The 10,744-nt window shown below is 45.3% G+C and overlaps 1 pseudogene; it reads left to right on the plus strand.

Moving 5' to 3' along the window:
- Positions 1-3,283: 3,283 nt before the first annotated feature.
- LOC103305661 (60S ribosomal protein L29-like) lies at positions 3,284-3,857 on the plus strand (annotated as a pseudogene).
- Positions 3,858-10,744: the final 6,887 nt, after the last annotated feature.

Here is a 10,744-nt window from a genome sequence, read left to right on the forward strand (position 1 = left end):
AATGATACTTCTTTTCATTTTTAACTGAGAGACAATTTTATATACATCTTCAGCATGGGAGAGGTATAACCTCCAGAATGAGTAGAACATACTGGCCACACACAAAAATAGGTTGTTGGATGATTAGAGCGGATGTCAACTGTTCTACCCACCATGCTAACTTTCAAAACCTCAACCCCTGAGTTTCCCATTATTAATAAATGACCATTACTAAGTCATTCATCCCAAAAAGAACCCAGGATCCTGGGGCTGCCAAAGTACATGGAGATCACCATATGCAGGGCTGTAGCTAGAATCCTGACTTATAGGCCAAAAGGGAAGGCAGTATAGGGGGCAGTCAGATTTACAGTAGTTCTGGGAAGCATCCAAGGAATTCTGAAGACCTCATTAAACTGAGTCACCTGTATGGCTGCCCCTGCTAAATAATTAGAAACAGAAGAAGAGATGACAACTAGAAAATGGGAAAGAACAGAATGGCGAACCACCCTTGCCAAACTCCCAACTGCTCATTGGTGATCTCAGGCACCCATAACTCATGGAATATAAAAACTTAACAGAGTACATTTTCCCCATGATCCTCAACATGTTTTTGAGGAGGGATTAATAACATTAGTACCTAGTATTTATAGAATGCTTATTATGTGCCAGAATCTTATTCCACATCCATTTCACTAACAAGGAAACTAATTCTCAGAAAATATAAGTGACTTGTCCAAGGTCACACAGCCAGAGACTAAACTAAGTCATAGACAAAATCCAGATCTCTGAGTCTTAGTCCAGTGGTCTTCCCATGACTCACAAGGCCTCCAAACTGCTCTTCACCCTGCCACCTCCACAGTCTTTTACCATGATTGGTCCCATCACAGGCTTGCCCTAGAGTATACGTTGACTCAGGACATTCAGTTTCACACCCACTGTCACCTTATCTTACCCCATCAGAGCATGTCATTCTGTGTGCCCTGCCCTGCCCTGTGTGCCCTGCCCTCAGAATACCGTTCAACACTAGAGTCAACTTAAAAGATATTCCAATATCTTCTGCACCAACGAGTTAATTATTACAATGCTATGCTTTTCTGGGCTGCCAACGGGGCTTAAGAAAAGACTGATGAAAATGGTGGGCAGGACTGTGACGCAGGACCAGATTTTCCAAGCCTGGTCTTCACACGTGAGAAAGTCGCAGATTTATAGACTCTAATTCTAAGCACAGTAAACCACTACTCCTCTTTCAGAGGGGCCAACTTGGGCTGAGGTGGCCTTTTACCTAGAAGAGAAAGAGGGGTCATAGTAATTGTTATAGTTAAATAATAAGAGTAATAATAGGAGCCAACATTTACCAGTTGCTATATATTGGGTGTTTTTACTAGAATTGTCCCAATTAACCCACAATTCCATGAACGGAGTGCCAGTGCTGGTCTCATTTACAGATGAGGAAACTAAGAAGCAGGGGCTAAGTAACCTGAGAATCAACAGCTGGTCTTGCTTTGATTATGCACCCATTCCGTGCCCGGCACTGCACGAACTTCAGCCATATCAATTTATTGAAACTTCACAACAACCCTGAGGGGGTATTATAATCCCCATTTTACAGATGAGACGCAGTCGAGGAAAAAAAAAAAAAGAAAGAAACTGAGGAAGTGTAAAGCTGGAACCTACCACAGGCAGTCTGCCCCAGAGCCTGCGCTCTCATCCAGCATGGCTCCTACCTATAGGAGTCTTTCTCTTTCTAGTTTAAAAGGCTTTGCATTTCAGATGCCAAAAAGCCAAGCAGGGCGTCCCGGCAGCAACAGCACCAGGCGTTGCCCCTGCACACCACGAGGGGGCGCCTCCGTCCTGGGAGGGTGGGGGGGGCTCGGCTGGAAGCCAGGCCCCTCCCCTCACTGCACCCTCTGCGCGCCCAGCAGCCAATCCGAAACGCTGGTGACAGCGCAGCGCTCACCTGTGGGAACCGCTGTGGAGGGAGGCTGGATAATTCTAAGGGGCACCTGGTTTCCAAAGATGGAAAGCGAGGCGTGCAGGACAGGAAGTCTACACAAGAGGCTGTGGCTGGCAACAGAGGGCTCCAGGCATTTTTACCTGAAAAAGTCCCCAGGTGGGAGTCCGAAGGCGGAGAAGGCGGCATCCAATCCTGAGAGTCCCCTTTCGCATTTGTTGCTTCCACCAACCATCGCTCTACCTTCCGAGCCTATCAGGAGCTCAGTTTTTCCGCTTGCCGGTCACGTGGCTCGAGGCGAGGCGGGGCTCAGGGTGGCCAGAGCTGAGAGGGAGGCAGAACCCCGCCCCCCACGGGGGTGTGAAGGTTCTTCTGCAGGTGGGGTCTACCCTGCGGGCCTCCGACAGTTCTCACCACGTTTTCTTTGGCAGGTGCCGCCCTGGCATGGGGCTTGGTTCTGGCCTAGGAGTTTAGAGTGGGTCCGCACCCATTTATCCCAGGGCCCTGCTTGTGCAGTCCCCTATGCTATAATTGTGCCTACCTCCACTTTCAGGATCCCACACAAAACGTCCCGTGTGCCCCTTGCAGGGATTGCTCCATGCTGCGCACCTTTGGAGCTCTGTAAATATCACCTTGCAGCATTTGCTGCATTCTTTTAGGTCGTACTCCCACATTGGACTGAGAGTAAGACCATATCTTAAATATCTTTGCTTTGGGCGAGTTGTTTAAACCCTTTGCAGCACTTTTCTCAACTGTAAAAGGAAGAGAATAGTACCTTCTGCATGAAGTGTGTGCATTAAATTAATTCTCGTAAAGCCCTTAGGAGGGCATCTTGCACACAGCAAGTGCTCAGAAAATGTTAGCCACTGTTTTTCCTGTGCCCGGCACAAGCATAGTAAGTACTCAGTAGTGTTTAGAATCAGTTTCGCAGACTCCTTCTTGGGGGTTTAAATCTCAGCTTCCTCAAAACTGCTGCAAGAAGGGAATGGAAAAAGCTATATATATATATATATATATATATACTTGACTATGAGTGTGTCCAGGGTTATCGCAACTGAGAACAGCACTCAGGAGTTCAAGTTCTGACTGCAGTTTGCTAGCTGAATGACCGTGGAAATGAACATAAAAATTCTCTGTACTTCCTCAGCTGTAAAGGGCGGGTGATGATGATGATGATGATGCCTACTTCACAGGGTTGTAGTACATACAAGTGATGCACAAGAAGTGCTTACCACAGTGTCTGTCCTGTAATAAGCTCTCAGTTTTTTCTTCCTTTCTTATCTCAACTTCACTTTGGAATGTGTTCTTTCTCTTCCTGTCCCAGGCGCTTTGGAAGCCGCGGTCTTCGGGGCAGATATGGCCAAGTCCAAGAACCACACCACCTACAACCAGTCCCGAAAATGGCACAAAAATGGCATCAAAAAACCCCGATCACAAAGATACAAATCTCCTAAGGCACATGCGCTTTGCCAAGAAGCACAAGAAGGGCCTGAGGAAGATGCCGGCCAACAACGCCAAGGCCCTGGGCGCATGCCCTGAGGCTAGCAAGGCCCTCATCAAGACCAAGGAGGTCAAGCCCAACATCCCAAAGGGCAGCAGCCGCGAGCTCAGTCAACTTGCCTACATCGCTTACCCAAAGCTTGGGAAACGTGCTCATGCCCGCATGGCCAAGAGCCTCAGGCTGTGCCAGCCAAAGGCCAAGGCCACGGATGAAACCAAGCCTCGGGCTGCAGGTGCGGCTGCAGCTCCGGCTCAGGCTCAAGCTCCCACTCCCAAAGGTGCCCAGCCCCCCTACCAAGGGTCCACAGTAGAGGACTCTGTCTGCCTATGCGAGGATGGAAAGACTGGTGTGAACCCTGGGCTGCTGTCTGCATGGAGCTGGTACTCTGTGCTGTTGGTACAAATAAACCTAAGGCAGGATCTGTAAAAAAGAGAAGAGAGGGGAAGGGAAAGGAAGGGAGGGGAGGGGAGGGGAGGGCCCAGTATAGTTTCACACCCTCTACCTCACACTTGTCCCCCACTTTAACTTTTGTAAAGCACCTGTATATATTACCTCATTTAATGCTCATACCAACCCTGTGAGGCTCAGAGCAGTTACTGGTTTGCTGGAATCCTAAAACACTTTTTTGGTACAAAATTTCATGCATTTGGAAGAACATGGCTTTTTATTGTATTTTTAAATGTATTCTACAACTTGTTTTCTTCGCTTAACAGTACATCTCAGAGATCTTTTTATGTCTATATCCCTATTTTTAATTACCTCACAGGCTTTCATACTCAGATTTATTTAACCATTCTCCTATTGTCATACGTTATTTTCTCCTTTAAAGCAAAATTGTTTCCAAAAGATATTGATTCTTGATCACACACTGTATTTAGTTGTTATGCCTCTTAAATCCTTTTTTTTTATACATGCTAATATTTAAAGCCAAATTCTATGGAGTTTCCCTCCAGGCCCAAGGCTTTGTTGCTCAGACTCTGAGAGACTCCAAACCCAAAGACTCCACTCACCAGGACATAAAATCCTTATGGTCAAGAGTTTCCACCCGGCTTCAGCTTTCTCTCAAAAACCCAGCCCAAACTCCAGCAAACTGTGGGACTAGAGTGCTTCCTCCGGTGAGGAAAGGCTGGGCGAGGATGCTCAGTCGGGCTGCAAAGGACTGATGTTGACTTTGCCCTTCAGTGGCATTGGAGTCAGAGGGGGTCTCTCAGACAGCCCCTCCCCACAGTTTCTCAGCACCTCTGCCTTGGTATCTACCCCATCCAGGTCCATCACACACTTCACCCACTAAGAGCTTATTTAACTGCAACCTCTTGCCACCAAAGTAAGAGACGCTGACCTATTATCAGATGCACCCCTATTCCATGAAAGCACCCAAAAAACCCTGGCAGAGTTCCCAGCCCTGCTCTCTCTAGGGATCAGGCTCAGCTGGGAGATAGAAGGAATGCCAGGAGGTCGTGGGCACCCGTCATCACGTACGGGACCCCAAGACATCCAGTTCTGAAATGTAGCTCTGCAGCCAGGAAGTTGCTTATCTTCCCTGAGCCTCAGTTTCTGCATTTGTCAAATAGAAACAGAGGAAGGGGTGTGAGGATCCCGTATGTATAAATCAGGGGAGGGGGACATGCAAACATCACATGCAAAGCTGTCAGCAATTGAAGCCAGAGGTAAGGGTGGGAACCAGGTCAAAGTCCTGCATTATCTTCCTTGGGATGGATGAAGCTGGTCCTGGAGCAGAGTTCAGAATGGGAGGCTCCCCTCCCTCCTCCCCGCCCCCCCCCCCCGCCCCCCAGCCTCCTTCCTGGAAGAAGCCACGAAATAAGATATGTCTCAGGACATTGATCATCTCAATACTATTGCTTCAGGCTGCCAACTGAGATTTCCCTTGCTCCCCTGCCTGGAGTAGTGCCTGTGCAGAAGAGGCACTTGGTGTATATTTGTGGAGAATCAATGAATTCTCCCACAAGCCCCAGTCACACGAGTCAGTCCCACCTGCTTTCTGAATGGACACCTGAATAAGTAAGATAGGTTCCTAAATTAAGCACTTGGCTTTTTGCAAGGCTTGGCATCTCTCCAAGCCTAAGTTTTCCTGTGTGAATCTGAAAGTTAGCAAGCCTGGGACAAGCTCCATGCGGGAAGGAACACAGTCCTGTTCCTGCTGATCCCAGAGCAGGCACTAAGAAGGGGCACAAGAAATGCTGTTGTTCACACAAGAGCAAAGATGCTTTGCCCCCTATCTAGAGAGCTGACATCTAGGTAAGGGGGGAATGGGATTGATCCCGGTCATCAGGAAGGTCCCAGGCATGAACTAACCCTCTGCATTACTTAAAAGCTTTAGAAGAAACTTAGTCTGGTGGCTACAATCCCCGACAGTAGCGCTGCCCTGCCCTCTCGTGGCCACCAGTGCAGTGCCATGGAGGAAAAGCTAAGATAACAATTTAAGGCAGTGGTCGGCAAACTGCGGCTAACGAGCCACATGTGGCTCTTGGGCCCCTTGAGTGTGGCTCTTCCACAAAATACCACGGCCTGGGCGAGTCTATTTTGAAGAAGTGGCGTTAGAAGAAGTTTAAGTTTAAAAAATTTGGCTCTCAAAAGAAATTTCAATCGTTGTACTGTTGATATTTGGCTCTGTTGACTAATGAGTTTGCCGACCACTGATTTCGGGGAACCATTTTTCATTATACAAGTTTTGTGACTCCATTGTAGACAACTGTGATGACATAAAATAAAAGAATACAAATAATCATATCGCCCTAGCTGGTTTGGCTCAGTGGATAGAGCATCAGCCTGCGAACTGAAAGGTCCCAGGTTCAATTCCAGTCAAGGGCACATGCTTGGGTTGCGGGCTCAGTCCACAGTGGGGGACTTGCAGGAGGCCGCCGATCCATGATTCTCTTTCATCATTGATGTTTCTACCTATCTCCCTCTTCCTTCCTCTCTGAAATCAATAAAAATATATTTTAAAAATAAATAATCATATCACTTGAATACCCTCGGCACTACTTGAGCTTCCAGTCTTGTGCCTATTTTATGCCCAATTCATTGATACAGTTGTGCCTATGGAGAGCCTACCATGTCCCAGGCACTGTTCTAGGCACTCAGTGGCTGTGAAGAAAACAAATAAAAATCACCGTCTTTGTGCCACTTAGATTCTGCTGTCATCACTCTGTATTTATCCTGGTATTTTCACTTTTATCATAACCTATGTTGCCACATACTCTTCATAAAAAGCAATGCTGATGCCTGTGATTTTCCTGTCTCCATGTCCCCGGCATTGGATGCCTGAATGCTCCAGACCTGAAAAGTCAGGGCACATGATTGCTATCTAAATCCCGCGCTTTCACTTAACTACCACCTGTTGCCATTATAGTCTAGGGACTGGGATACAGCAGTGAGAAGGGCAGGGAGAGCCCTGCGCCCCCTATGGGAAAGCAGCGTGAATTGCATCGTCACAGAAATAATTATAATTCCATCGTCATACATGGACGTATTGAACAGGTGCCCAACTTTATCTGACATAATCTGAGGGGTCCACCTCCCCGGGGAGGTCTCCTTTAAACTCAGAACTCAAAAAGTCACAGGCTGGGGCGGGGCAATGGGAGAGCAGGTGCGGCACCCGGAGCCCAGGCCTCAGAGGACTTTATAGGCCAGCTAGGAGGTAGAGTGGTCCTCGGGGCAACATGAAGCCACTGCACAGTTTGAGCGCTTTGTGCAAGATCCTGTAACAAACACCACCTGGAAGAAGAGCCCATTCATAAGAGTAACACAAAGAACAAACTGTTTGGAAGTCACTTATCAAGAAGCATGTAATATGTAGCTAAAGAACAGCTGTAAGCGTCACTGAGGGACAGAAAGGAAGACTTGAATAAATGGAAAAACATTTTTGTCTTGAATGAAAGATGTCTTGTGAAAATGTGAAAGATTCCTTAAACTGACCTATGTATTTGCCACATACATATAATAAACCCTTCTGAATTGTAAGGCCCCTGTTTTACACTTTCCCAACTCCCAGCTCCCCCTCTGCCCCCCATAACACATACAGTGAGACTGAATTATTTTTGTAATTATGTGTTTCAGGATGCTTACCCACTACACTGATAAGCTAAGTTCATCTGTAAAATATAAAAGTGAAAATAGCCTGAAGTAAACTACTAAAATATAACCTTATCAGGTTATAAAAATATAGTGTGGGGGCAAAAGTACGTCTACGATTGGTTGTTTGTATGGAAAGTAATATAATAATTAATAAATAATAATACAAGGATAAACTGTGTTTCGTATACTCACAACTGTAAAGCTACTTTTGCCCACTCCTGTATTTAAGTTTCACATGAAATCTAAAATGATATTCAGACAGTTACTCGGGTCTTCTCCAAAATAAAACTCTCTTGGTAATATAAACAGAATCTTGCTTTCAAGCATTCTTACCCTTATTTTAAGATGGCAATTGAGAAATCATGTAAAAACAATTAAACAGTTTCCCCTGATACAATACAAACTTAGAATCAATCAATCCATTTGTTTGGACAAGTTTTTTTAGACGTTCTATTAACATTATCAGTAAATGCCATTTGTATACTATTGGCCCTGTGTCAAGATTTTCAAACTATCTTTTTTTGTTTTGTTTCAGGAAATGGACAGTTTTTGTCTTTGATAGCTCCTTCTTCCTGATTTTGCCAGACAATATAAGAAAGCTGGTAATACATTCCAGCTGCACTTCTGAAAGCCACAAAACGTACAAGTATTAAGCGTCTTGCTACTCTTACTGTCACTACAGCAAAAGGAGCAAAATAAAGGAACTTTTCTTACAGCGAGGCAAATTATAGCATCATATAAAATAATGAAATGTTCTTTATGAAAAAATGAGTGCTTTAGCAGACCCTGAAGTATCAGGGATTAACTGCCAAGCCCAGGCCTGGCTTGACCTGCAGGGCAAGCTCGAGGACTGTCCGCACTTACCCTGGAACCACATGAGGGTGGGAGGTTCCCAACTGGCTCTTATAGACCCATAAAGTTCTTCTGGAAGCAGTGGGGTGAGCCCCAAGTGTGTCGTGACCCACAGGTTGAAAACCGCTGCTGTAGAGCCTAAGACCATCAGAAAACACAGATCTTTACATTACGATTCATTAACAGTAGCATAATTACAGTTATGAAGTAGCAACGAAAATAATTTTATGGTTGGGGGTCACCACAACATGAGGAACTGTATTAAAGGGTCACGGCATTAGAAAGGTTGAGAACCACTGCCCTAGAGGTTCCTGCATCGTCCAAGAGCCCGTGGCCCTGCTTTGCTTTAGGGACCTTATCCCCAGCCAGCTATGTGGCTGGATACCTCAAAGTGGCCACCATTCTTACCTCTTCTCCAGGCCCATTCCTTCTAGCTCTGGAGTCCCTAGAACAGTGGTCCCCAAACTTCAGTCAGCCTGTAGATCTTCAAGCACAAGATTTCTGATCCAGTCGGTCAGGTCTGGGTGGGGCCTCAGAGTTTGCATTTCTAACAAACACTCAGGTGATGCTTATGCTGCTGATCAGAGACCACACTTCCAGAGACACTGCCCTATACAGTTAGAAGATCAGCCAAGTTCTGGCCACTCATAGTTAACACCGCACATGTGCTATGGCCTCCAGTTCCCAAAGCACTCCTCAACCTCAGATATCAGGGCTTGGGGGCTGGGATACCCCAGGACAACAGCAGGAAAGTGGTAGCTTCCCTAGAGGTCCTGAGCCAAACCGCCTATTCCAGGAAAATGCTACAGTTTACAACATGGTGATAATACCCACCAGGGGGCAGCAGATCCTCATGAGAAGAAACTTCCCTGAAAGGAAAGGAATCCTCGGGGCCCCTGACTGAGGACTCTTAACATCCGGAGGAGGAGTTAGGTAGTTGCGGTAACAGGGGACACAGTATAATAATTCTTTATATCCTGTTACTGTTTCATGGGTGTCAACATTTCTCATACATCACTACATCCAAACTATACAACATCCTGAGGCAATGAAGCATGAACACTCTTCCTGACTGACAGATAAGAAAACAGGCTCAGAACGGTTAAGTCCAGGTGAATTATCCAAAATCAGAGGGCTGGTTATTTATCTGACCAAGAACTTGGGCGCAGGTGGCCTGACTTCTCATTCAGTGCCGCCCCTCTTGCCCAGCTACAGTCCATTTCTTTGATGGTTTACCACACGTGCATTTCCCCTTATTCTTCTCAACAACCTGTAAGACTTGTACTCCAATTATCCCCACTTTAGAGACAAGGGAAGTGAAATGAAAGATATTAAGTAACTTGCACAATTAGTAAATAGTGAAGCTAGGGTTCATCTAATTCAATAATTCACCAACACTACTGCTTCCCTATCGTCACTTGTAAACAAGCAGCTATTTGTTAAGCATTTGTTGAGCAGTACTGTGCTAGTCAGGGGCAATGCAAAGTCTTAGCCTTCAGGCAGCATCCAATCTAGGAAAATCTAAGACACCCTTACTAGGTACCACAGGACACCCACCAAGGTGAGTTACCAGAGTCCCCATTTCACAGATTAGGCAACAGTGTTTAGAGAGGTTAATGAACTTGCCTGCGGATGCAAGACAGTTTCTCTGTAGCTGGCATCATTGTCCTGCCCTTATCATGGGAACGACCGCTTCTGGGTTATAATGACATTAAACTAAGTATCATGGAAAGCACTTTGAAAACTCCTAGTTGCTACATAAACATCAGTTCTCTGCTTTCTGCCTATCAGTATAGAGAGGAAGGGGAAGGATTTAAAATGTGGATAAAGTACAAATTCTCGGGAAATCATGGAGGATGCATTGCTCTCATCAATGAAATAATACAGTTGAATTCCACCTGCACCCTCCCACTCTCCCTCTCATTCGTTCTTTGGAGGAAGCTGATTTCTCTTTCCCCTATGTCCCTCCCCATCCTAAGTGTTCGGAACTTTTACAATTTAAAGTAACTGTACAAAGTAATTAATAGGTCAAAGTGAATTCATAAGGAAAATTAAAAGTATTTTGAATTGAAATAAAAATAGAGCCTATTAAAATTTGCAGGTTGCAGCTAATGCAACACTTATAGGGAGATTTAAAGCTTTTAATGTTATATTAAAAATAAGAAAGTCTGAAATCAATGATCTAAGCTTCTACTTTAAGAAACTAGAAAATAAAGAGAACATTAAACCCAAAGCAATAAGGAAGTAGTAAAAATAAAAGTAGAAATTTATGAAATTGAAAATAGAGAAAAATCAATAAGACAAAAGCTGATTCTTAAAAAAAAAAATCAACAAAACTGGTAAGTGTCTAGCCAGACTGATCAAGA

Source organism: Eptesicus fuscus, chromosome 16, assembly GCF_027574615.1.
Source record: "Eptesicus fuscus isolate TK198812 chromosome 16, DD_ASM_mEF_20220401, whole genome shotgun sequence".
Classification (NCBI taxonomy): Eukaryota; Metazoa; Chordata; class Mammalia; order Chiroptera; family Vespertilionidae; genus Eptesicus; species Eptesicus fuscus.